The sequence below is a fragment of the Chinchilla lanigera genome, unplaced genomic scaffold (genome assembly GCF_000276665.1).
Source record: "Chinchilla lanigera isolate Chin_1 unplaced genomic scaffold, ChiLan1.0 scaffold00009, whole genome shotgun sequence".
Classification (NCBI taxonomy): domain Eukaryota; kingdom Metazoa; phylum Chordata; class Mammalia; order Rodentia; family Chinchillidae; genus Chinchilla; species Chinchilla lanigera.
In genome coordinates this window covers 29,229,171-29,252,830 of record NW_004955410.1, presented here as the reverse complement: position 1 = coordinate 29,252,830, position 23,660 = coordinate 29,229,171, and the positions used below count along the sequence as shown (strand labels likewise).

Genomic DNA, 23,660 nt, shown 5'->3' with positions numbered 1-23,660 from the left:
CTGTACTTTTATATTCTTATTAGAATATAAAATCAACAGGTTTTCATGATTGGACATTTATATCTTAAATCTTGCACTCCATTAGGAAATAGACTACTCAGCACTGGATCCATGGAAGTCGATAGGAAGGGTATATATTTGATACTGGAAAGTTACCTTACCTGTTAGTCCAGTGCTGTGGACAAGGGTAAGATAGAGCAAGCCAAAGAGTGAGAGCAAGAGCGTGAGTAGTGTGGTGTGGCGGTGGTACACCTTTGTTCTTTTCCATTTTAGCTGTTGTACTAAAAACTGTAAAGTTAAACTTTTTGGAATTGTTACTGCTACAAATGGGGATATAAACTATATTGAACAAAATTTATTTAGCCTGTTAAAAAGTCAACATAAAGCTGTAATTAATTAGTTTGTATTATTACATCACTTCTAGTAGAGACTCAAACTGGTACAGAGTAGGAGAAGCAGCATCAGGTGAGTTGACTGCTACCCATATGGGGCTTTAAGATAATGATGAGTTTAAATTTCCTCTTAGAGCTAAGTGAGAATAAAACTGGAGGCAATAAATACTCTTGGCTAAAGCCATTAAATGAAAAAGCTGGGAATTCTCCAGCTCTTGACTTAAATTGTTTGTTTATCAGCTGGCGCCTAGTCTGGAGTCAAGAGCTGGAGATTTCTATCTGTGACAGAACTTTGAAACTCTTGCAGGACACTTTCATTTCAACTTAAGGTAACTTGAGTTTATAGCTTTGGCTTTAAAGATTACTAATGATTTACTCATTTCCTTACCATTTAACCAGAGTGGACTTTTTCCCAGGAAGGGATCTGTGTTTATTTAGGGCCTTTGTCTGCGGAGGGATTAAAAGGCAGCCCACCAGCATTGTGAACTTGATGGTAATAAAAGGTCACCAAAACACACCATAAAAACATTCTTACCATGGAATTAATTATACATTGTAATTTTACAAAGCAACTTAGTTACCCTGTTCCTACCTCCCCATTTTGTCTTTTAAAAAATTAAAGCTTTGATACAGTTTTGGTTTATGAAAATATTTTGCTTCTTTTATGACAGCTAAACATTGAAGATATTGTCATATGCAGCCATGCAATAAATTGTGTACAAAATCCTAAAATTAAAAATTAAAAATTATTTTTCAGTTATGAGGTAAATAACTTGTTTGGAATGAAGGTCAGATAGTCAAAACGGATGGCCAGTATTTCATGAAACAGTTCAGTTTCTAAAAACCTAAGCCTGGTTAAGAATTTATCTGTGCCACCAGGTGGCATTGCATCCACACCTGCTTGTGATAAAAGGAGAATTTTAAAATACACTCTTTTTTTTTTGTTTGTTTGAGAGGGCATAATATACTGTTTCGAGATTTTGCATTTGAAGTTGACTTAAAAATAGTTCTGGTACCAATGTTGATTAAATGTCTCTGAAGAATTGCAAAGTTCTGAATAATGTAAATATGTACAGGTTGTTGATGTTGGAAGTAAATTAAAACAAAATATTTGCAGAATTGCTTTTTTTTTTTTTTTAGTGAAATGAACATTGAACCTTATTTATTTTGCTTTGCCTGTTTGGACAGTAGAGTGAGGGTATCCTGTCTATAAAAATCCTCACAACTATTTCAAAACTCTCCTCAAGCTACAAATTACCCCCCATGCATGTGCACATATGTGTGTGCACACGGCCCCAAAAAAAGTATTTGTAGAAAACACACACACCATAAAAAAAGTGCCAGCAAGTTTCACTGTATGGGAATTTTTAAAAAGAGGGGGAGACCTTTTAAAGGTGCAAGTTGGTCCTTTTCACAAGCCTAACTATGAGATTCATTAGGCAGTTCATGTTCATGTCTTAAAAGCTGTTTTTGGGAAAGTAAATTCTTGAGTTTCCTGTACTGGTTTTCAGGGAGTCTTTATAGTTTTTGAATCAGTTCATTTTAAAAATGTGATAATGTAAAAGTGAAAGAAAAAAAGGCTCATTATAAATTTTATAAAAGTGAGATATTTTTCATTAAAATGTGTGTTCATGTTCTATTTTTATGAACCCATAATGTAAGTTAATAAACTGAAGCAGAAACAATTAAATTATTTAAAACAGCTATCTAGGTGCTAAGATATGTTTTTGAAATAAATAAGATTTAGTGTACATTCTAATGATTTTTATTCTTTTAAATGTGTTCACCATAGAGATGTTTAATGCCTAGCTTTGATCATTTCTCAAAAAGCTTTATGAAATGTTACTCATTGTATAGTCTTCCCTCTTCTCTGAGGCTTCTTAACGTGCATATTCCTGTTTGAGAAAATGTATATGTTTTCAAAGTAAACGTTTGACCTCCCACCTTGATGGTCCTATTTAAAAACAGCATGACAATCCTTTTCCTCCTTTACATTTTGAATAACTGATTGGACTGTGTGTTGTACTAAAATTAAATGTATATACCCTTCAATATTTACAAGAGAGACCTTTTGTTTTAAAAATTATGATTTCACATTTGAAAGTAGTCTAGACAAAGGTATTCATGACATTCGACCCTCAATATTTTACTTTTAAACTTGATACAACAGTCTGCCTCTTAGCTTTGTTGTATGCTAATATTTCTACTTATTTAACATCAAAAAGCTGTAGTGGTTTCTCTTTATAGATTATGCCTGTGTTCTGGAATTGCCTCCTGCTGTCCATGAATTGCTTCTTGGCTTGTTATGTTAGAATTTCTCACCAGGGTTTTTGTGAGCTATGTAGCCAATATTTTCAAAAAATCAAATTTGATACAGTAAACTGGATTAGCAAAAATTATACTATTTGTAATTGTAATTGGCCCAGCGTGTCAGTTTTATGTAGTAAGAATAAACAAATGCAAGTCTCATGTAATGATATGCATATGTGTAATTGTCTACAATGACATTATTTTTCCAGTTATTTCTATAGTATTAATTTTTTTTTTTTGCCAATTTTTCAGAAATCTGCTTGTTTCATTTTAAAAAACAATAGGAAAAATGTGCTTACTCATTAGGATGTGTGCTATTTAGTACTGAACCATTTAGATTTTGGCAGCTCACATTTCAGTTGGAAATTGTATTGGTGTCAGTGAGTGTTGCCATGGGAACCTCCAGATAGACAGATGTAAAGGCAAGACTGTCTAAGTAGAGGAGGAGGGGCGATGTACTAAAATACCAGTAGCCTAAGTGATCTATTTTACGTATGTGTTGGTGAGTGCTGTTGCAGGGTAGTAGCTAAGATGAAAAGGGGAGAAGAAGCAGGAAAGTAAATCTTAGGGAGCCAAACTCCACACATACTTTTGGAATCTCACAGGTTTTAAAATTTAAAATGTGATTTTCTGTTGTTTGTGTCATTTACATATGACATGTTTTATAACTGCATCTATGGGGTATGTTTAGCTAATTCGACTTTAGATAAAAATAATTCAGTGAAATTTGTTATTATTTGCTTGTTAGCTGTTAGGATTTCAGCTTTAATAATACATTTTATTGAAAGTGATTATCATAGTTAATTCTGTTTGAGATCCCTGAAATTAAAAAAAATCCCAAATTGACCAAAAGACAATGTGGCTTTAAAAAAACTGGCATTGAGGTTATAGTATTTTTAAAATTGTATTTTAAAAATTGAATAGTTTTGGTAGTTTTATATAAATTAGGACACAGTTGACTTACTGTATCTGTATATATAATACTGTGTAGTTTTTTTATTTGTTTTGTTTTGTTTTTTTTGTTTTTCTCCGGTACCGGGAACCGAACTCACGACCTTACGCTTGCCAGGCAGGCGCTTTTGCCGCTGAGCTAAATCCCCAGCCCCTTGTATAGTTTTTTTAAAAAGGAAAACAAGGAATGAAAACAAAACCAAGCATCAGATCATTTGGGTTACTGCCAAGAAAATGATTAGAGATTAGCCAGTTTAACTGTATACAAAATAACATTTTTGTTTTTTGTGTATTTAAATCACACAAAAAATGAAATTGTGCCCAGTGTGAGTTACCCTGGTAAAAAGTAACATCATCTTCGCAGTTTTAATTACGCACTCTGGATTCTGGTTATTAGATACATGTGTAAAAAAGAAAGGACATTAACTTGGCAAAAATTATTTATATATATCGTATTAGTCAATCCAGAGAAAAAGTAAAGCTGCTAAGGAATAAAACATCCAGAACTCTTTAAATTAAAGAGTGAGGAATGAAGAAAAGAAACCCAACCCCCCACCCCACCTTCTCCAGCCTGGCTGTAACTGATGTAAAATAAAGGGCAGTAGGAAGTGTATTGTTTTCAAATCTACATAAACAATGCTGGATATCTCTGTAAGGGAGGATGGGTGTTAGGATGGATAGGGATCCTTGAGAAGTAAACTTGGCATGCAGAAAGTTACCAGTGGGCTTCTTGGCATGAAAAATGTAATAGGGATGAGAGTAAACAATAGGAGAGTATGTTTACATGTAAAGTTGACCCAGTGAAACCTTTAAGTTGTGTGAAATAATTCATAATTGTTAGAGGTGAAGCCTTCAAGTAAAATGTTCAGCAACAAAAAGAACCACTTTTAAGTGTGCTTTTGGCATAGTGTATCTGCCTAATGCTAGACATGGCTTCTGCAAAATGAATGACTAAAGTAAATTGTTATTTTTTGGGGAAATAGTAACAAGAGATAAAAAATCAAATTAATTAACATAAAATAGAGATAAAGTATGAGCAACATCTGTGTTGCTTTTTTGTTTCAGCTTTTGCGTGCTATTTTTTGTCCTATTCAGTTTTTGCCTGCTGTTTTTCCTCCTATTTGGAAAAAAGTCTGGCAGTCCTAAGAGTGGGAGACAAAAATGCACACAGCCACATTCAGTATGTATATTCAAAATATCTTTATTTTAGTCACCTTGTCAAAGTTGCATAATGCAGAATTTTCAAGAAGGCAATTCTAACATCAGGTACCTCATGTATGAGTCAGATTGTCATGTTGAGTGACTTGTGTATTTTAAAACATTTAATCTGTAAGGCATCGCCATGAAAAAGTCTCATTTTTTAGTGAAGTTGAGCTCACTTTGAAAGGGATGATGTGACCATATGCAATTATTGTTAGAATTGGCCTGATTTATATATGTATATAAAAAAGACATTTAAGTTAGAAGAGTCTCAAAAACTGTGGTGATAGGACTAGTACCTTCAACTTTGGAATTTCTTTTTATTGCTAGAATAATGAAGACTTTGTGTTATTGTATTTAAAAATATCAACAGACATACATTTTCATGCTGTGCTGACATCACAATTGACACCCTTAATACCTCCCTCCCCCATCCAACAGAACATGGAAAGAATTATTAACCAACTGAAAAAAGCCTGATTAGTAATTTAAAGCAGTTTTACTTTTGATTTCACATACATAAATCTGGTCAGCTAGAGAAACAAAAGAGATCAGAAAACATGGAACCAGAAGTGAAAACCAGAAAAATTTAAACTTCGGAAATTATTTCCTTTCTAGCCTTTTAGGAGTTGGGAGTATTAAAAATAGCCAAAGAGTATCCTTTTCAACTTTATAATCATAAATGAGTTCACATGTTTTTTTCTTTAAACTTAATTTTTAAACTCTTACTTTCCCAGCTTACTCAGTAGACTGTACCTTTATAATTTTTTAGATACAAAACATTTGGGCTTCACAAAACATCAGTGGGAATTATAATATGTGTGACTGATGAGTGTTATGCTTTTGTTTTTTAATGGTACTAGAAATTGAACCAAGGATCTTCACCCTAAGCTACATCCCCAGACCTTTTTGTTTATATTTATTTTTTTTTAAATTTGAGACAGGGTCTCACTAAGTTGTCCAGGCTGGGCTTAAACTTGCTGTCCTCCTACTTTACCCTCCTAGAGTTGTAAGCATGCGCCATAGCTCCAGGCTCAGTAATATGCTTTTAAAAATGTATGTACAGTGTTCAGCATTAAGACTTACGACAGTGTATTAAGCTTATCACCAAGAACAATGTTGCGTACCATTCAGTTTTAATTTGACATTACAACTGTCATTTTGTGTTTTACTGAAAGAACTATAGTGTATTGGGAATTTTGATTATCAAAATTTATCTGCATAAACATAGTTCTCAGTATTTGAAAAAGAAAGAATTCCCAACAGCTTCTAACAAGACATTATGAATATGGGAGGTGTATGTGTGTTTAATAATTTTATACTGAAGACAGTACAGTGAAAGAGTCTTTCTATACTTAATTCTGATTATGTTTTTCAAACAATTTGATCAATCCATATTAACTATGGCATAACTATAGATTACACATAATTTTCATGGAAGGCTATAAGGAGGTGGTGTTTATAACATTTTCTTTTGCCAGTATAAGTACAAAATGCTAGTACATGTTTAGAAAACAAATCAAACAGCTAACCCTATTTTGCGTATTCTTAAGAGTGAGAATTTGAAGTGTTTAAATAGCCTGGTATGCCTGGGTTCATGACTCAGAGATTTCTAGTTCAAAAAATGATTGGCAGCAGTTTGGAAAGAAGAGTGAGGAGGAAGTCCTAGACAAAGTTCTTGTTAGAAAAAAAATTAGGAAGAAATTTCTGGAAAAAACTTCTAAAAAGATAGTCTGGAAAAAAAAAAGATACCCTGACCCTGACCTTGACCCTGACCCTACTAGGATAAAATTCCAAGGGATAAGTGATTATTGCTGGTTAGAAAATTGCCCAGTGGATAGTGATGAGAACTGGAGTGTAGCCAAGTTTTATTTTTGTGTCGTTTTGCTCACTCTTCCTGTTATTTGATTGGAAGGAATCTTTAGTGGGTCATCTGATTATAACAGGACCAAGGTCATGTTTAGCTTTGCCTGATTTCAGTGATACTATCTTTTCTGTCCAAAATGCCCATAATAATAAGATTTTCATTAGAAAAAAGGAACAATTCTAGCTTTTCTTGCATCAGTTTTAAGTGTTTTTTTGTTTTTTTTTTCTTTTGAAGCTAGAGGTTGTAACTTTTAGAGTGAATTATGGTGTTCCTGGAAGCATGCTAATGTGAAAATGTGACTGTTTTCATGAAGGGAAGATGGTATGGGAAAATGATAGTAATGAGAATGAAGAAAAAGACGGAGCCTAAATAAATTCTGGCTTTGTTGTTTGAGGGAAGAAACAAAGGAATTTGTGTGAATTATTAATTATATGCAGATTAGAAGTTAAAAAACAGAAAAAATGCTCAGAATAATAATTTTGATTTCTGAACTGAGCATTCCTTATTAAGTATCTTTGTAATACAGTTGAACACCAAAATGAACTCCTGAGCAATTATCGACACTCATTTTAATCTGTAGTACGTGTTGTCTGAATTTGAGGGTGCAACTTGGGAATGAATAGTGGGAAAAGCTACTGTGGGAATGCGCTGCCTGTGATAGATACCCTGCCCTAACAAAATACTGTTTCCCCTTGAGAATTACAGATTTGGACTGATATGGAGGTTCATTTTCATTTGCTCTTCTTCCCCACCCCAGCAAAACAAAATGTTAGTATCTAAGAGACATTATTTATCTTCTGCTAGCATCCTGTAGTAACTCTTTGATTTTCTTTTTTCATTAGCAATAAAAAATGAAGGTGATATATCTTCCTTTTACTTATGTCTGAGTTTTCAGCGTTCTTGAAGGTTTATATGATACCACAATATACACACAATTATAGAAGAACAAAATATATCTATTTAAAATTTTTATGCACATCTTTTTTGAAAGAAAAATAACCTTTCCCTTAAAAATTCAATCTTTGGATAATTTCTTTTAATTTTATTTTTATTATTTTACTTTTTTCTGCTCAATTGTAGTCAATTTTAATAACAAATAAATTTTTATTTATTCAAAATAAAGTATAGGATGGAAGGCATATGTAGTTGTATCCCCTTTTTTTCTGTTTTCTACTGGAATTAAGTAAATGTTCTTTCCTCTTAGCCCTTCTTTAAATTAGATGCAAAAATGGCATTTGATAAATTCTTTTGTTTGGCCCCCAAACCATAACTTTGATGGACTACTACTGGTATGTACCTCATATGTGAAGTATGGTATTCTTTGATATGGTCTTTGCTTTTTGCAGAGTTCCTTACTTACTGTCTTTCATTGGTAATGATTTCAGTGGATAGATGTCCTCTTAAGGTGCTCTGTGTTTAACCTTTGTTTAACAGAGATGATTATGTTGTTATGCCTAGTTTGAGTTGTACCTACTTTTTCTTGGTTGTGCTAGGGGTGGGGTGTAGCTTTTGCTTTTTGGTGTTCACTTAGTACATAATTATTGAAGTGAAATGCTGGTAAAGCTTCTGTGGGAAAAAAAGTCCCTGTTTCCTGTCTTTGTTGATATTTGTAGGTTCCTAATCTCCTAAAAGTCTTGGGATGTAGATCTATACATCACAACCAGGGGCGGGTGGTTTTTATGGTGAGGAAGAGGGAAAAAGATAGTATTGAAGCAATTCCTGTCTAAGTCTGCAAAGTGCAGATTGCATTTCTCTTTTAGCCGTGTTAGGTTTATGGCCCTTTTTTGGGAAAGCCCTATTAGGGGTTTGGAGACCTTTATCTTTCTCTGTTTTGTTGTAGCAGATGGAGTTGTCCTCTGTTGGTTTTGCTAGGGTATGACAAATGCTGTACTAAAGCTGTGCTTGGTGGAAGTTTAATCTGGAAAGATTACTGTTACTTTTAGATTCCTGAAGAAAATGGAATCACAATATTCAAATCAGTGAACAAACAAGCAGTGGTAATCTTACTTCTTGTTGATGCTTATGATTCCTTTCCTTCTTTTAAAGTGAAGATTTAGGAACAAAAACCAGAAATGATGATCAGTTTTGTCTGAAATAATGTAAATGATAGAAATAAGTGCACTTTTCTTAAGAGTTTCCAGAGAGAAATGTCTAGTGAAAAATTGTCCCTATTTTATAAAGGAATGAAAACTAAGAAATTTTGTGATTCTCAATTTTACAGAAACAAAACTTATATATCTTCCATTAATATATTACAGCAACCCTTAATTATCTTCCTAAAAGTACTTCTTGCTGGGTGTGGGGAAGCACTCCTGTAATTCTTGGAGGCTGAGGCAGGACAATCATAAATTCAAGCCCAGTTAGGGCAGTTTAACAACTTAGCCAGACAGTGTCTCAAAATAAACAATAAAGAACTTACTGGGGGTATAGCTTAGTGCAAAGGCCCTGGGTTCAATTGCTAATACAGAGAGGGGGAGTGGGAGACACAGAGACAGACAAAGAGAGACACAGACACAGATATTTCCTGTACATAATGAGTAATTCTTTCATTCTAGGAAATATGGCCATGCCTTTTTTAGTTTAATTGTGATTAATTTATTAATAGAACCTCTAGATAATTGTGACTTCTAATAGTTTTATGCAATCTGGTTTATCTATGCTGATGCTGAAAGATGCTGGCCTAACTACTGGATTGAAATAAATTTCCGATGGGTTACATTTTCCCAACAAATGCATTTGTTACTGAAATATTAGAGAGGAGGTTCTAATCAAGTTACCTGGCATATGAAGACAGACTTTTGTTCTTTCTTGGGTGATTTACACTGTAGATCTGCTCTGACACAATTAAGAGTAAATTATTGAGCCAGTGGGGGGTGATTTGCAGATTATTATTCTCATATTTAAGTTATTTGCATTAATATCTCCTTTTGTTAATACAGGCAATCAAAAACTGGTGGTTGTTCTTGAATTTGAAACTCCTGGGGCTGGGGATTTAGCTCAGTGGCACAGCTCCTGCCTGACAAGTGCAAGGTCATGAGTTTGATTTCCGGTACCAGAAAAATAACAAAAAAAAAAAGAAAGAAACTCCTGTCAAAGTCCTTTATATTTTATGTTCTACCTTTTATGTATGGTATTCCTACTTTTGAGAGTTAGGAGGAGCGTAAGGAAGGATACTAGCAACATCCATAGTTGTGTGCTCCTCTTTTGACTAGTATTGAGGAAAAACGGTGGCCTGCGATCAAAAACAGTAGGTGGGGGTGGGGGAGGGTTCATCATTGATAGAGCAAGTGGTTAACATGTGCCAGACCCTGAATCCAGTCTCCAGTAGCAAAAACCAAGCAAACAAATAAGTAAAAAACACCAGAATAATTATGGGGAATCCATTGAATCTTTGACTATAGTTAACAACACTTGAAATGTAGGATGCAGAGGAACTGGTTTGAGGGATTCTGGCAGTTTGTCCTGTGGTCGTATAGCTTCTGGACCAGACAAAATGTTACTGACTCGCAGCATCATATTTTTCTTTGTACTGAGGCTGCTGTGAGGTCTAGAACTGCACTTGGTGGCCTAGTAGCCATCCCTTTTCCCAGAGCTTTCCTTTTTCTGTATGATTTCCATTTCACCTATATCTTTAGCTTAAATTTTTTTACTTAGTGTGTACTATCTGCCAGGCACTGGGAATATAGAGGTGAACATGAGATACCTGTGTTTCCTCCTGTTACTGCTTACAGTCCAAGTGTTTGTGTCATCTAGGAAACTAACTTAAAGTCCTTTTTGGAAATAAAGATATAAATCACACATACAAACTCACAACCATCAAGTTTTCTTACTATTTTTCCTTTAAAATAGCCTTTGTATACTTACATGCTGCCTTTATTTTAATTTTCTTTGCTTTTTTTCTTCTGTTTTTCAGATGAAATAGCCTTTTCCCTTTTTCAGCTCCTCTTTCTCCTTTTTCTTTTTTTAATTTAACATACTACAGTACCAGGGATTGAATCCAGAGTCTCTACACTGAGCTACATGCCCAGCCTCTGTATGCGTGTGCACGCATGCGTGTGTGTATGTGTGTGTGTGTGTGCATATAAATTTTTATTTTACTTGGGTAAATATCTGGAAGTGGGAATGTTGGGCGGTGTGGTTGAATGTTTTAACTGTGTAAGAAACTGCTGAGCTCTTGTCCAGTTTGTATCCATCACCCAAACCTTTCTTGTTCTGTGGTGCCCTCATCAGCACTGGAGTAGTCAGAGGTTTTATTTTTTAATATTTCATTTTTTTACCCCTAAAAGGTGGTATCTCATTGTAGTCTTAATCTTTCAGTTTGTATTTTTCTAATGAGTAAGTGTTGACCATCTTTTCATGTACTTACTTGCTCGTGGATTACAGCTGTTAGTGAAGGATGTTCACAGATGTTCACTCCTTCTCCTCAGTTTATATTGGACTGTTTTCCTTCTTCTTTTTTTTTTCCCTTTTTTAATTTTGAGACAAAGTCTTGCTGAGTTGCTAAGATGTCTGGGTAGACTTAACTCCTGCCTTAGCCTTCCAGAGTGCTGGGGTTACAGGTGTGTATTGCTATATGTGGCTTTTTTCTTCTTATTGCTTCCATATATTATAATTGAAGGGTATCTTACTATTTTAAAAACATTTTTATTGCATATATGCCTATGTATACTTTAAAAAACATATGGAATTCTTTATTACAACTGATTTTCTCTATTTAATATATCTTTTAATAAATTTTCTTGAGGCTGGGGATTTAGCTCAGCGGCACAGCACCTGCCTGGCAAGTGCAAGGTCGTGAGTTTGATTCCTGGTACTGGAAGAAAAACAAAAAACAAAAACACAAATAAATTTTTTTCTTTTCTTTTTTTTCTCTCTAGGCAGAGTCTTGCTATGTAGTTCAGACTGGCCTGGACTCACTATATCCCAACTGGTGTTGAACTCACAGTGATCCTCCTGCCTCAGCCTCCCAAGGGCTGGGATTACATGCATGTGCCACCATGCTCTGCTTTATGTTTTTAAATTACTACAGAGTATTCTATTATGTGGACAGATTTGTACTTTTACAAAGAAGTGACTCTGAATATTCTTGAGCATAGACGTTTTACTCTCTTACTGTATATGCAAATTTATCAGTAGGAGGTGTATAGCTTTGCCCTCTTGTGTGGATCGATCCATTGTGAAAGGGCTGACAGACTGGACAGCTTTGCTCCGTAGGTCCCTTTTGCCTTTTTGTCTTTCTTATGTTGAGGGCACAGTATTCTTTCCTTCAGGAGGATGCAACATTCACATGGAAGCAGACTCACCCCTCAGCACGCGACTCACCTGCTGGTGCCTTGATCTGGAACTTGCTGGCTTCCAGAACTGTGTGAAATAAATTTTTGTTCCTTATAAATGATCTAGTCTTGGGTAATTGGTCGTAGCAGTATGTTATAGGCACTTTTTGTTGCTGGGACAAAACACCTGACATACACAACTTAAAGGAGGAGAGTTTTATTTTGGTTCGCAGCTTCAGAGGTTTCAATTTCCGGTTGGGAGATTCCAAGGCAGAAACAACCATGTGGAAAGACGTGGCCAAGGGAAGCTGCTCACCTCTGCAAAGCAGAGTAAGCTGGAAGAGAGCCACAGAGGGAGAGGCAGTGTGCGGGGTCGGGATATACCCTTTCCAGTTGTGCTTCCTGTTACCTACTTCCTCTGACCAAGCTGGACCACCTAACAGCACGCTCAGCAGGATCTCATCACCCTCTAAACCCCCACTTCTGAATACATGAGCCTGCTGGGGCGCATGTCTGGTCTAAACCAGTGATGTAGACCTTTCAGAGCTTTCAGTGATACAAACAGCCTCAGAATATTTACTAGCACTTTTGCCAACATTGTCTTTACATTTCTTTTCTAGTCTTAGTAAAAAATGATGGGGTGTAATTTTGATTTCCTTTTCTTCAAATTATGAGTTTGAGCACATTAAGAATTTATTGACTGTCTTTAAAATTTTTATTTTTTATTTTTTTATTTTTTTGATGATTCTTTGTTCTTGTCCTTTGAACATGCTTTTATTAGATTTATTCATCCAGTAGCCATTTTTAAGTACTTACAGTGTGCCAGGTACTGTACTAGACATTTATCTTTTCTAATGGATATGTGTGAGTGTCAAATGCTCACTCCTTCAGCAAATGTTTATTGAGTATCTATTATGTGCTAAGTATTATTCTAGGCCTGGGAATACAGCAGTGAACACATATGCACATACACCTTTATGGAGGTTACATTTTAATAAGTGTGACTATATGTGATAAGATATGAATGTTGAAAATGTTTTCTGACAGCACTGTTTTTATTCAGCTTACATATGACACTTTTTGAAATACAGAATTTTTTGAGTCATTATATAGTTGAATTTACTAGTCTTACCATTTATGGCTTCTTCTTCTTCCTTTTTTTTTTTTTTTTTTTTGGGTTTTTGAGACAGGGTCTTGCTATGTAGTTCAGGAGTTCAGGCTGGCCTTGAACTCACTATATAGCCCAGGCTAGCCTCTTGCTTCAGCCTCCTCAGCCTCCCAATCTGGGATTTTGTGCACTATCACACCCAACCATTTATGGCTTCTGAGTCATGTCCTTTTTAGAAGGGCTGTACTCTCTCCATGTTTATAAAATGATAAAATAGTAAAAGTATATATGCTTTCTTTAAGTTATTTCATTTTAAAAAATTTAAATCTGATTCATATGCAAATTGTTTTAGTAGAGGGATTGGTGGTACATTTCTAGATTACTTTTTCTTTTTAAAAATATTTTCACGAAAATCCCCTCTCCCCATTTAAATATCCCATTAATTTCACTTGTCAATTTCCATATGCATTTGGAGTTATTCCTGAACTCTTGATACTATTCTATGGATAGGTCATGATTGATTCTATCCTAATCAGGACATTTTTTTATCTGTTGCTTTATTTTATTATCTGGAAGGGTAATCTTACATTGTCACCCCACCCCAATTTCCTGAAAATTCCAACAAAATTACTTTTGCTTTGTTATTTTGTCAAAGAAACATTAAGAATCATTTTATCATGCTCCTCTCAAATACATTCTATTTTCATTGGAATTATACTGTTTATGGATTCATTTGTAGGAAATTATATGTTTACAAAACTATGTTGATTTTAAATTAAAAAAGAAGTTGGGCTGTACTGTTACGTTCTTTTTGCCATGCTTCTCATTTTCCTGTTTGGTCTTTTTTGAGACAGGGTCTCGCTATGCAGTTCAGGCTGGCTTTGAGCTCACTTTGTAGCCCAGGCTGGTCTCGAACTCGCAATGATCCTCCTGCCTCAGCCTCCCCAGTGCTGGGATTACAGGCATGTGCTATCATGCCCAGTGGTACATTTTCCTGTTTGTTAAGAACAGTAAGAAGCCACTGAAAGTTTTAAGCAGAAGGTAGCAGAATCAAATGAGCCACAGTGGAAAACATTTTAGAGACAAGGCAAGAGTAAAAGATGGGAGATGAATTGTGAGACTGTCGGTAGTCTAAGCATACAAATATGGTAGAGTTTGAATTGGGGAATTTAGAGAAAAGTGCTAACGTGGCTTTTTATTCATTTGTTTTTCTAGAAGTGTGTTAAATTTAGATATTAGAAGAAATCAACCTACAGATTTCACTAGGAATAACATAGGTTGGATGGAACCAAATAGAGGGGGTGCTTTTTGTAAATATATCCAAGTTGGTCCTAATACTCTGTCATTTTTTTTTTTTTTTTTAATTTCTTCCTCCATTTGTTCTCATCCTCTTTTTGCTTCTTGACGTGAAAATCAGGCCCTTCCCATCAGATTTCTATTCTATTTTTTTGGTAAGGGGGATACTATGGATTGAACCCAGGGACACTCTGCTGCTGAGTTATATCCCTAGCTCTTTTCATTTTTTATCTTGAAGTAGGTTGCCCAGGTTGACCTCAGACATGTGATTTTCCTGCCTCGGCTTCCCGGCTAGCTAGGGTTACAAGTGTGAGTCACTGCACTCACCTCTGTTCTTTATTTTAAAACATCCTTTCCTATTGTAAACATTTATTGAACACTGTATCATTCTCTTTTCTGTTATTATAGAAGTACTTGAGACCAGGTAATTTTAAAAGAAGAGAGGTTTATTTCTGCTCACAGTTCTAGTCCAGGTCCAGGGACTGCCTCTGGTGATGGCCTTCACCGGCAGAGTACCAGAGTTGTGCAGGCTTCACGTGCAAGAGGTGGGAAGCGCGCATGTGTATCTCTCCTGGTCTCTCTGTCCTGTTACAGTATTGTTCAGTCATGAGGCTTGACTCTGATGACCCTATCTAATGCTAATCACTTTCCAAAGGCCCCGCCTCTAAGTATCATAGTTGTGTTAAGTACCACCTTCTTAATACCTCACTGTGGGGATTAATTTCAGCTGATGGACCTTTGGGTGACAAACAAACTGCATCCATCCTAACACCTCCTATTTGTCATGCACTCTACTGGGTGCTGAGGAAGGAGTTGAATGAACTCTCAAGGGCCTCTATATATAACACAATATTAGATGAGGCAGATACATATTCATAAAATAGTACATTACTTAATTGAAATGTATAAGAGCATACAAAATGAAACTGTCAGGTCTTTAGGGGGGCATTATGTGGAAGGCTTTTGGAATAGGTTAAGTTTAAATAAGGTTTGTTTGGTTTTTATTTTTTGCGACAGGTTCACACTATATTCCAGGCTGGCCTGGAATTTGTGGCAATCCTCCAGCCTCAGCCTCCCAAGTGCTGGGATTACAGGAGTTCACCACCACAACCTGCTTTAAGTAAGCTTTTTAAAGCTTAATAGAACTTCGCGAAGTGGGGAACAGGAAGGCTCTTTTTAGACAAAGGGAACATTGCATATGCAGAGACACAGAAACATACAGTAGCAGTGTTTCTGCTGAAATATGGCAGTTTGATATTCTGGATTTGGCACTTAGTAGAAAAAGAAAAAATACATTATTCTCTTTCAGTAGTAGCATTTTTTCTGAACTATTTTCACCTCCCATTATCTTTCTCTGTTCTTTGAGGAAGATATTAAAGGATTGACATTAATAGAGTGTCTCCTTGAAATGTTGCAAATATTGATCTCTACCACCATAAAAGAAAAAGAAAGAAAAAAAGCTGGAGATACAACTTTTATTTACCCATACCTCTTCTAATACCAGATGCTGTTATTTCAGCCAGACTTGGAAGAAAGTGGTATTTCTAGCTTGCAAAATTTGGTGAGGTCCTTATCTAGGACTGTGGAGGAATTAACAGAAAGCTCCAGAATGCTCTGGCCTTGAGGATGTAGATGGATGCAGAGCCCTAAAAGGATCAGATGGGTGGCGGTTAAGTAAGAACAGATACTCCTTTACAATCTTCAGACCATGCAGCTATGAATTACAATGCTTACTTTTTGCTTAGTTCTATAAACGAAACCTTTGTTTTGACTGCTTCTCAAAGAATCAAGAAGAAACTGTTTAGATAGTTTAGAAATTAGATTATTTTGCTCTTAAACTGAAATTTAAGCAAAAAAATTTTTTAGCAAATTCTTTTTTTTTTTTTTAGCAGCAAATTCTGCTTAATGAACAGGTAACAAAATATTTGCAGTGTAGAAGTAGATTGGTATAGTGATAAAAGCGCTTAAATTAAGAACCTCAAGACAAAAGTTTCTCAGTTCCCTTGTTTCCACAAATGTTCGTGCCTTTGGGAAATTCCTTGATTTCTTTGCACCTCACCCTTTCTGGGCATAAATAGAGTGGGAAGATGGTTAAGACTGAGAATGTGTGCATTGATTATTTTGAGGTTTAAATAAAATAATATATAAGGTGACAGTTCTTACTAGAATGTAAAAATACAGTTATTGAAACTCCTCAAGGGAGGGGGCTGGGGATTTAGCTCAGCGGCAAAGCGCCTGCCTGGCAAGCGCAAGGTCGTGAGTTCGGTTCCCAGTACCGGAGAAAAACCAAACCAAAAAAAAAAAAAAAAAGAAACTCCTCAAGGGAGCATATTCCTTTCTGTAATGCCATTTTTTAATTTAAGACTTTGTGAAAATCAAATGAAATTTCCATCCTTTTTTTCCTTACCAACTTCAAGGTTACCTTTACCTGAATATTCTGTGTAATTAAAGTAGAAAAATACACATTACTGCTGTACTTACTTGGGAGTACTTTAACCAAGTCAGAGCTCTGACTGTAGTAGTTGCTAGAACAGGACTTCTACAACTTTGAAAAGAGCGCTGTGGCATGTCACAGGATTTGGATCAGGATGAGTTTAGGTCTCTTACTGGTTGTATGATTTGGGCACATTTGTATGGTTCCAGAAATGAAACACAGCATCCTTGCCATAGGGAAATTTGCTCAGATAACTGTCTTCATTTTATAAGTAAAGGAGTATTTTTCTAAATTACTTTTTCAGTGATTGTCTTACACCAGGTGGTTGATGTCTGTTTCTCTCTAGTTTCTACAGTATGTTGAAGGCAGTGCGGATTAGAGTTGATTTCTCTGCCACATACTAGACATAATGACCTTTTGCAAATTGTTTAGCATCTCTGTGCCTCAGTTTTCCATCTATAAAATGGGTGTATTACCTGGTAGGCTTATTCTTAGAGAACAGTGCTGCCTGGTTGTAGTAGGCCCTTGACAGTGTTAATTACTCCTATTATTAAAATCACTGTTGGAATTATCAAGGGGGAAAAAGTGAAATTCTCATTTAGTATGTATTTGAGAGCCTATTGAGTTAAGAATGAATTCCATTTACTGATTTTCTACTTTCTGTTTTAAAAGTTAGGGGAAAAGGTATTATTCATCTTAGAAATCAGAACAATTTTTAAAAATCTTAAGTTTATCCTAATCAAAGTATAAACACTGTAGTGATTTTGAATATAGTGGAAACACACCTTTTTTGTTAATCTGAATTTATAAGTAGACAATAGCATACTGATAAAAATCAATGTATTAGATAAAAATAAACATTTTCTATGTCTCTATATTACCTGATACTGCCAATTCCTAAATTTAAAAGTCATTAGGGGCTGGGGATTTAGCTCAGCGGCACAGTGCCTGCCTTGCAAGTATAAGGTTGTGAGTTTGATTCCTGGTACCGGAAGAAAAATAAAAAAAATTTTAAAAAGTCATTACTGTGGAGTAATTGTTTGTTCCTACAATGCAAATGGTTCCTAATTTGTATAACTAATATATTTATACCTTTACATGTGGTAGTGAAATAATTTGCTTTGATTTTATTTTTGCTGTTTTATTGTTGTTTGTTTTTTTGAGGCAGGGTCTCTCTGTAATTCAAAGTGGGCTTGAATTTACTGTGTGGCCCAAGCTGGCCTTAAATTCACAGCAGTCCTCTTGTCTCAGCCTCCCAAGTGCTGGGATTACAGGCATGTGCCACCACACTGGACTTTTTTTTTTTGAGACTGAGTTTCACTATGTAGTTCAGGCTAGCCTCAAATTTATGGCAATCCTCTTGCCTTAGCCTCCTAAGTACTGGCATTATAGGCCTGTGCCACCAAGCCCACTCTGAATTTCAGTTTTAACTTGAGTAATTTGTTTTAAAACTTTCTGTCTCTCAAAAGTTAAAAGATTTGTTATTTCAAATAATTAAAAATGAGTCAGCCACTTGGAGAGCAGTTGTTAAAGAGCTTGCTTTAGGAGTTTAAGGTCAATCAAATAGGTGTTATGCTTTTTTCCCTTTAATTCAAAACAGGATAAAACAGTAAAAATAGAGAATATACCCTCTTATATTTTTGATTGCTTCTTTAAATATAATTGAGGAAATTTTGGCAAAATTATAAAATTATGAATTAGTAAAATTGTCTTAGCAGATAACAAGATGGTTTCATGATATATTTAAAAATACTGTATACTGATTTATCAAAAATTTTTACCTTGTGTTTATCCCGGCCTTCTCTCGAAGTTCACTTAGAAAATGAAGCAAAACAAACAAAAGTCCCAACAACCTTCTTAGGCCAATAGGCTTTAAATCTGAGATAATGTTTAAATTTTGGCTTGTGCCTAGTCAGTAATCTTTTCATTCTTTCAGTTTTGCAGTCAGCAGTGGATTGTTATTTTTTCGGAGTAAAGATCATAAACATTCTTGTACTAGAAACATGTGGACTGAGGTCTAAATACCATTGTTTCTCTATAATACCTATTTTAGCCTAATTTCTGCTATCACTGCGTGATTCATAAACAGACCTTTAGTTTTAAAGTGATGACACACTCATCTTTTTCTCGTACATTCTCAAGTAGATTAAAATGTCTAATTTTATAATGAATTTCTTGGGTGAGAATCTTTAAATTATAGCTTTTGCTTGGTGAAATCTTTTCTCGGATTTTTGAATGGATTAGAAATGGTTTGAATATTTATATCCCAGATAATCGTCAAATCACCGGTTGGTTAAAATGAGTTACTAAAGGAGAATGAAACCTCCTGATTGTGGAGGGAGGGTGAGAGGTGAGGCAGGGCGTGCGTGTGGGGGGCACGGGGGTGAAGGGAGTTTAGACAAGGCACTGAGCAACTGTATCACCATGAACTTCACCTGATGAAATTTCTTGTCACCTCTTTCCTTTCCCTATAAAACGGGTATTAAAAGTACTACTACAGCATTTTCTCCTAATAATTCATTTTTTATCCAATATAACTTGTTATACTAGATTTTCTTTTCAGTCATTAAGATTTAAATTTCATATTTCTGGTGTAGTAAAACCATCTCTGTCATATGTAGGGAATCTGCAGCTTTCACACCCCTTCATGTCTGATTAGAAGGTTTTCTTTTGTAATTAATTTTCCTTTGAGCTCTTTGTGGGGAACAGGAGCCCACTGCAGAGAGGTTAGAATACCATGGACTTTAGCTGTTCAGATTTAATGATACAAGGAGATAGCAAAGCAAGAATAAATGAGGTATTTTTTGGTGAGCAAAAATGTGAACTGCCTGTCAGTGTGAGATCGGTTCTAGGAGCAGTTAGCCAGCAGTAATAGGGCACACTTGAGTAATTGAATTTGCATAACAAGGCTTGCTGAAAAGGTCTGACAGGCACAGAGATTTGTCTAGCTAGAGAGCTCCAGATGGATGTGACCACGCAGCAGCTGGGTGGCACGTTGCTCAGCATGGACAGCACCGCCCAGACTGGCAGCTGGACTCTGGCGACTGCAGGGCTGTGGCAGGCCAGCTGGTGGCTTCTGACAGCCAGTGGCCCTGTTAGAGAGCCTTTTCATAATGGCCTGTCAGGGTACTGGACCTGCAGGGACTGGCAGGAGAATGTCACAAGTCGCCAGTTAAAGTTGTTAAGTGGAAGAAATCTGTGTGAGGGATGCAGAGTGGTCACTATTGCAGCCACAAAGCTAACATCTCCCAGGGTGATTCCCCTCCTTTTCAGGGCCCTCTTCCCCAGTTGCTCTAGACTGCGGCCATTCTGAGTTTTCATAATACTCTTCAAACCTTGGGACCAAGTGGCCCACCTTCCGAGGAGCCCGTGGGGTACCATCGGTTGGGATGGAAATAAATATTCTATTTCATGTTTCCTCTCTGTCTTTGCATATTTACAGCAAAGGCATAGTTTATCTTTGACTTATTGTTCATAGGAAAAAACAGCATATTTATGTAATAGATTGCAGAGAAATAATTTAACTGATATGAAGTCAGTTTGTTCAGGTGACCTCTCCCCTTCCCATGTCTAGGTGAATTGTGTTTATGTGGAGAAATTAAAACACCCATCTTGAGAGATTAAAATAAGCATGGAAGAAGGCCAACTTCGGGCCTGCTATTAATAAATTTTACATCTGTGTTCTTAAATTGAGAATATTCCATCTTATTTCTCCCCCCAAAAATCAAGTAACTTTCAAAAGAAAAGACAAACTGTAATGGTGGGAAAGGGAAAGGAAGAAGGGGAAAAAGAAAAAAAAATGTATTTATACGTAAGATAGTTAAGATAGTTATACAGCTAGTTTCTCTTAGTTCCTTGAAAAGAAAGGTTTGTGCTGATATAGTTTGGACAAGATATCATCCTGTATCTTATACTCTGAATAACTACTACAAAGACACCAATATGCAAATGTATTAATTATTGTAACTCCTATTAACCTGTTTTGAAATTCTATTTTATTGTTATTTTTCTCTTTAAAATAAAAAATCATATAACTTAGCTAATACAACTTTTTTTTTAAAGGAGGGAAATCTGCTTAGATGCATTTTTCTTTAGAGTGAAAAGTTTGCTGTTAAAAGTAAAACCAAATTCTACTGAAACAAAAGCATTCATATACTTCCTTTGAGTGTCACTGACATTTGATCTGTTTCTCTTTGAATTACAGTACTGGTGCTTTTTACTTTGTCTTTATCTGATGTTCTAGTTCTTACATCATCCTAGTGGATGAAATACAGTACTGTATATAGTATCTCTATTTTAATGCGATGAAATGGAGGCCACAAAGAAGACCCATGTGCAGTATCACCTGGCTAATTGTAGGATAACCTGGACATGGTAGCAGTAAGGATGGTCCAAAAGAGTTACCATTTTAACTTTCAAATTGGCAAAGATGTGAACGTCTGTTCTTTTTTGCTTGCTTGCTTGCTTGCTTGTTTTTTGAGATAGGGTCTTGCTATGTAGTTCAGGCTGGTCTTGGACATTCTATGTAGCCCAGGCCAGCCTTGAACTCAAGGTGATCCTCCTGTTTTAGCCTCTCAAGGGCTGGGATTACAGGTGTGTGCCACCCTGTCCCACTACAAACATCTTTTCTTAGCAAAGGTAGGGGAAATGTATAGCCTCATACACTGCTTTTGGGATGTAAAGTATGTCAACCAATTCAGAAAACAGTTCGGCAGTATCAGAGGCTTAAAAATTACATATATGTGTTTACACATATAATTATATATAAATACATATATACAATTATGCATATAGAATTATGGATACATTTATATCCTTTTTAAGCTTTTGATATATGTGTGTGTGTGTGTGTGTGTGTAAGTTACCTAGTAATTCCACTTCCAAGAATTAATCTGTACAGAATAGGAATGCACATAAAGAGCTAGCATGGTGGCATAGACCTGTAACCCTAGCACTGGAGAGGCAGAGGTGGGAGGATAACAAGTTTGAGGCCATCCTGGGCTAAGTAGTGAGTTCAGAGCTGTACTAGACTACATTGTGATACCCTGTCTCAACAAAACAAACAAAAAAAGAGTATATGTAAAGATTTAGTTATATGAATGTACTTTTAATATTATTAAGAATACTAAGTCTTACTGTGCTATCCATGGGCCTCCAAGGGATCCATGAAATCAAAATTGTTTTCCTAATAATACGGTAACATTCATGGTACAAAGGAATAGAGGGTAAAAGTGCTGTATCTTAGTATAAATCAAGGTGAACGCACTGTGTTATTAATGGCCACAAGCATGTGGTTTCACTTAAGAATGTCCTTCATGAAGCAAGAAAAATATTAATTTTATTAAATCTTGATTTTTTTAGTTCATAGCCCTTTTAATATTCTGCTTGATGCCATGGAAAGCATGCATAAAGCATTTCTGCTACAATTAATACTGTAGCTGTGGAAAAAAAAAGTATTGGTGTATTGAGTTGCCTGCTAAACTGTCACCTTCTTTGTTCAAAAGAATGACAAAAAATTTATAAAAGAACAAAGTGAGCCTGTTACTACAAGAAAAAAAAACTTGGCAGTCTTTGTTGCCAATGATAAAACTGTATCTTTGAAGTAAAGATTAGACTTGTAACACTTGCATCTGCGTGTATGAGTTTGCCAGCTTAAAGGCTTGGGGACATTTATGCTTTAAGATGTTTGTGACTAGATTGCTGGTGCTATTAAAGAGCATGAGTGTCTAATATTGTGTATTGGGAATTTGAAAAATCTGCAATTTAGCAATTTATGCTAATATACAATTAGCATATTCTAAATGACCATAATATTACTAATTATATTCAGACAAAAATATAAAGTATAAAATATTCTGATAGATTTTAATGTAATAGTATACAAAATTTGTTGATAGTAATTTCGGATTCTGCATTACAACTAGCTTCTAAGAAATCATTTACTGATGTTTGGTTTACTATTAAGAAGGATATCTCCAAGTATCTAAAAGGTTTATTAAAATACAGCTATCATTGCTAACTTCATCATCTGTATGAGGCTACCTTTTCCTTATCACCTAAAGCAAAAACAAGATATATCTGCTTTTGTGTTTAATTTGCTATGAAAATTCAGATGCAGTCTTTTAAGTCAGAACAATAGATATGTAGTTGTAAAGCAATGCTACTTTTCTCACTAGATTTGTTTTTCTTGTAACTTTTTTTTAGGGGGGTAGGTACTGGGAATCAAACTCAGGTCCTTGTGCTTCCCAGGCAGGCACTGTGCCGCTGAGCTACATCCCTAGCCCAACTCCTATTTTTATAATATGTAAACATCTTGTGGGTTGATTATTGTCACTTTTAAGTGAATTATGAAATAAGAATTTTAAAAGTTTCTCAATTTTAAATTTTAATATAGTAAGTACCAGTAGGTATAATCCACATGAGTAAAAGCTTTGGGGTCCTCAAAGAGCATAAAGGGACCCTAAGTCCAAAAAGTTTAAGAATCCCTGGTTAAAATAATGACCTGGAAGTAACCCAAATGTTTGATAAGAAGGAATGGATTAAATTACATATTACGAATCAATATGTATAAATATTTGATGTGAAAAGATTTTACAGTATTTTTGTTAGGGTGTAAAAGGTTATAAAGCAACCTGCTTTTGTTTTAAAGCAGTTTTTCAGTTTTTGTTTTACAATCACTATAAATTTTGCTTACTGTATGTTATTCTGTAATAACATTATAAGGTGTAATGGAGAGATCTTTTGTGAAAGGGAAGGGGACAAAGAGTAGAAGGAGGGAGGAGGGAGGGGAAGGGAAGGAGATAGAAAAGAATTAAGATGGGTTATGTAT

The 23,660-nt window shown here is 35.4% G+C and overlaps 1 protein-coding gene across 1 annotated transcript in view; it reads left to right on the top strand.

Moving 5' to 3' along the window:
* Hibadh (3-hydroxyisobutyrate dehydrogenase) overlaps nucleotides 1-23,660 on the top strand; it is a 113,863-nt gene that overhangs the window by 41,443 nt on the left and 48,760 nt on the right. The window lies entirely within an intron of this gene.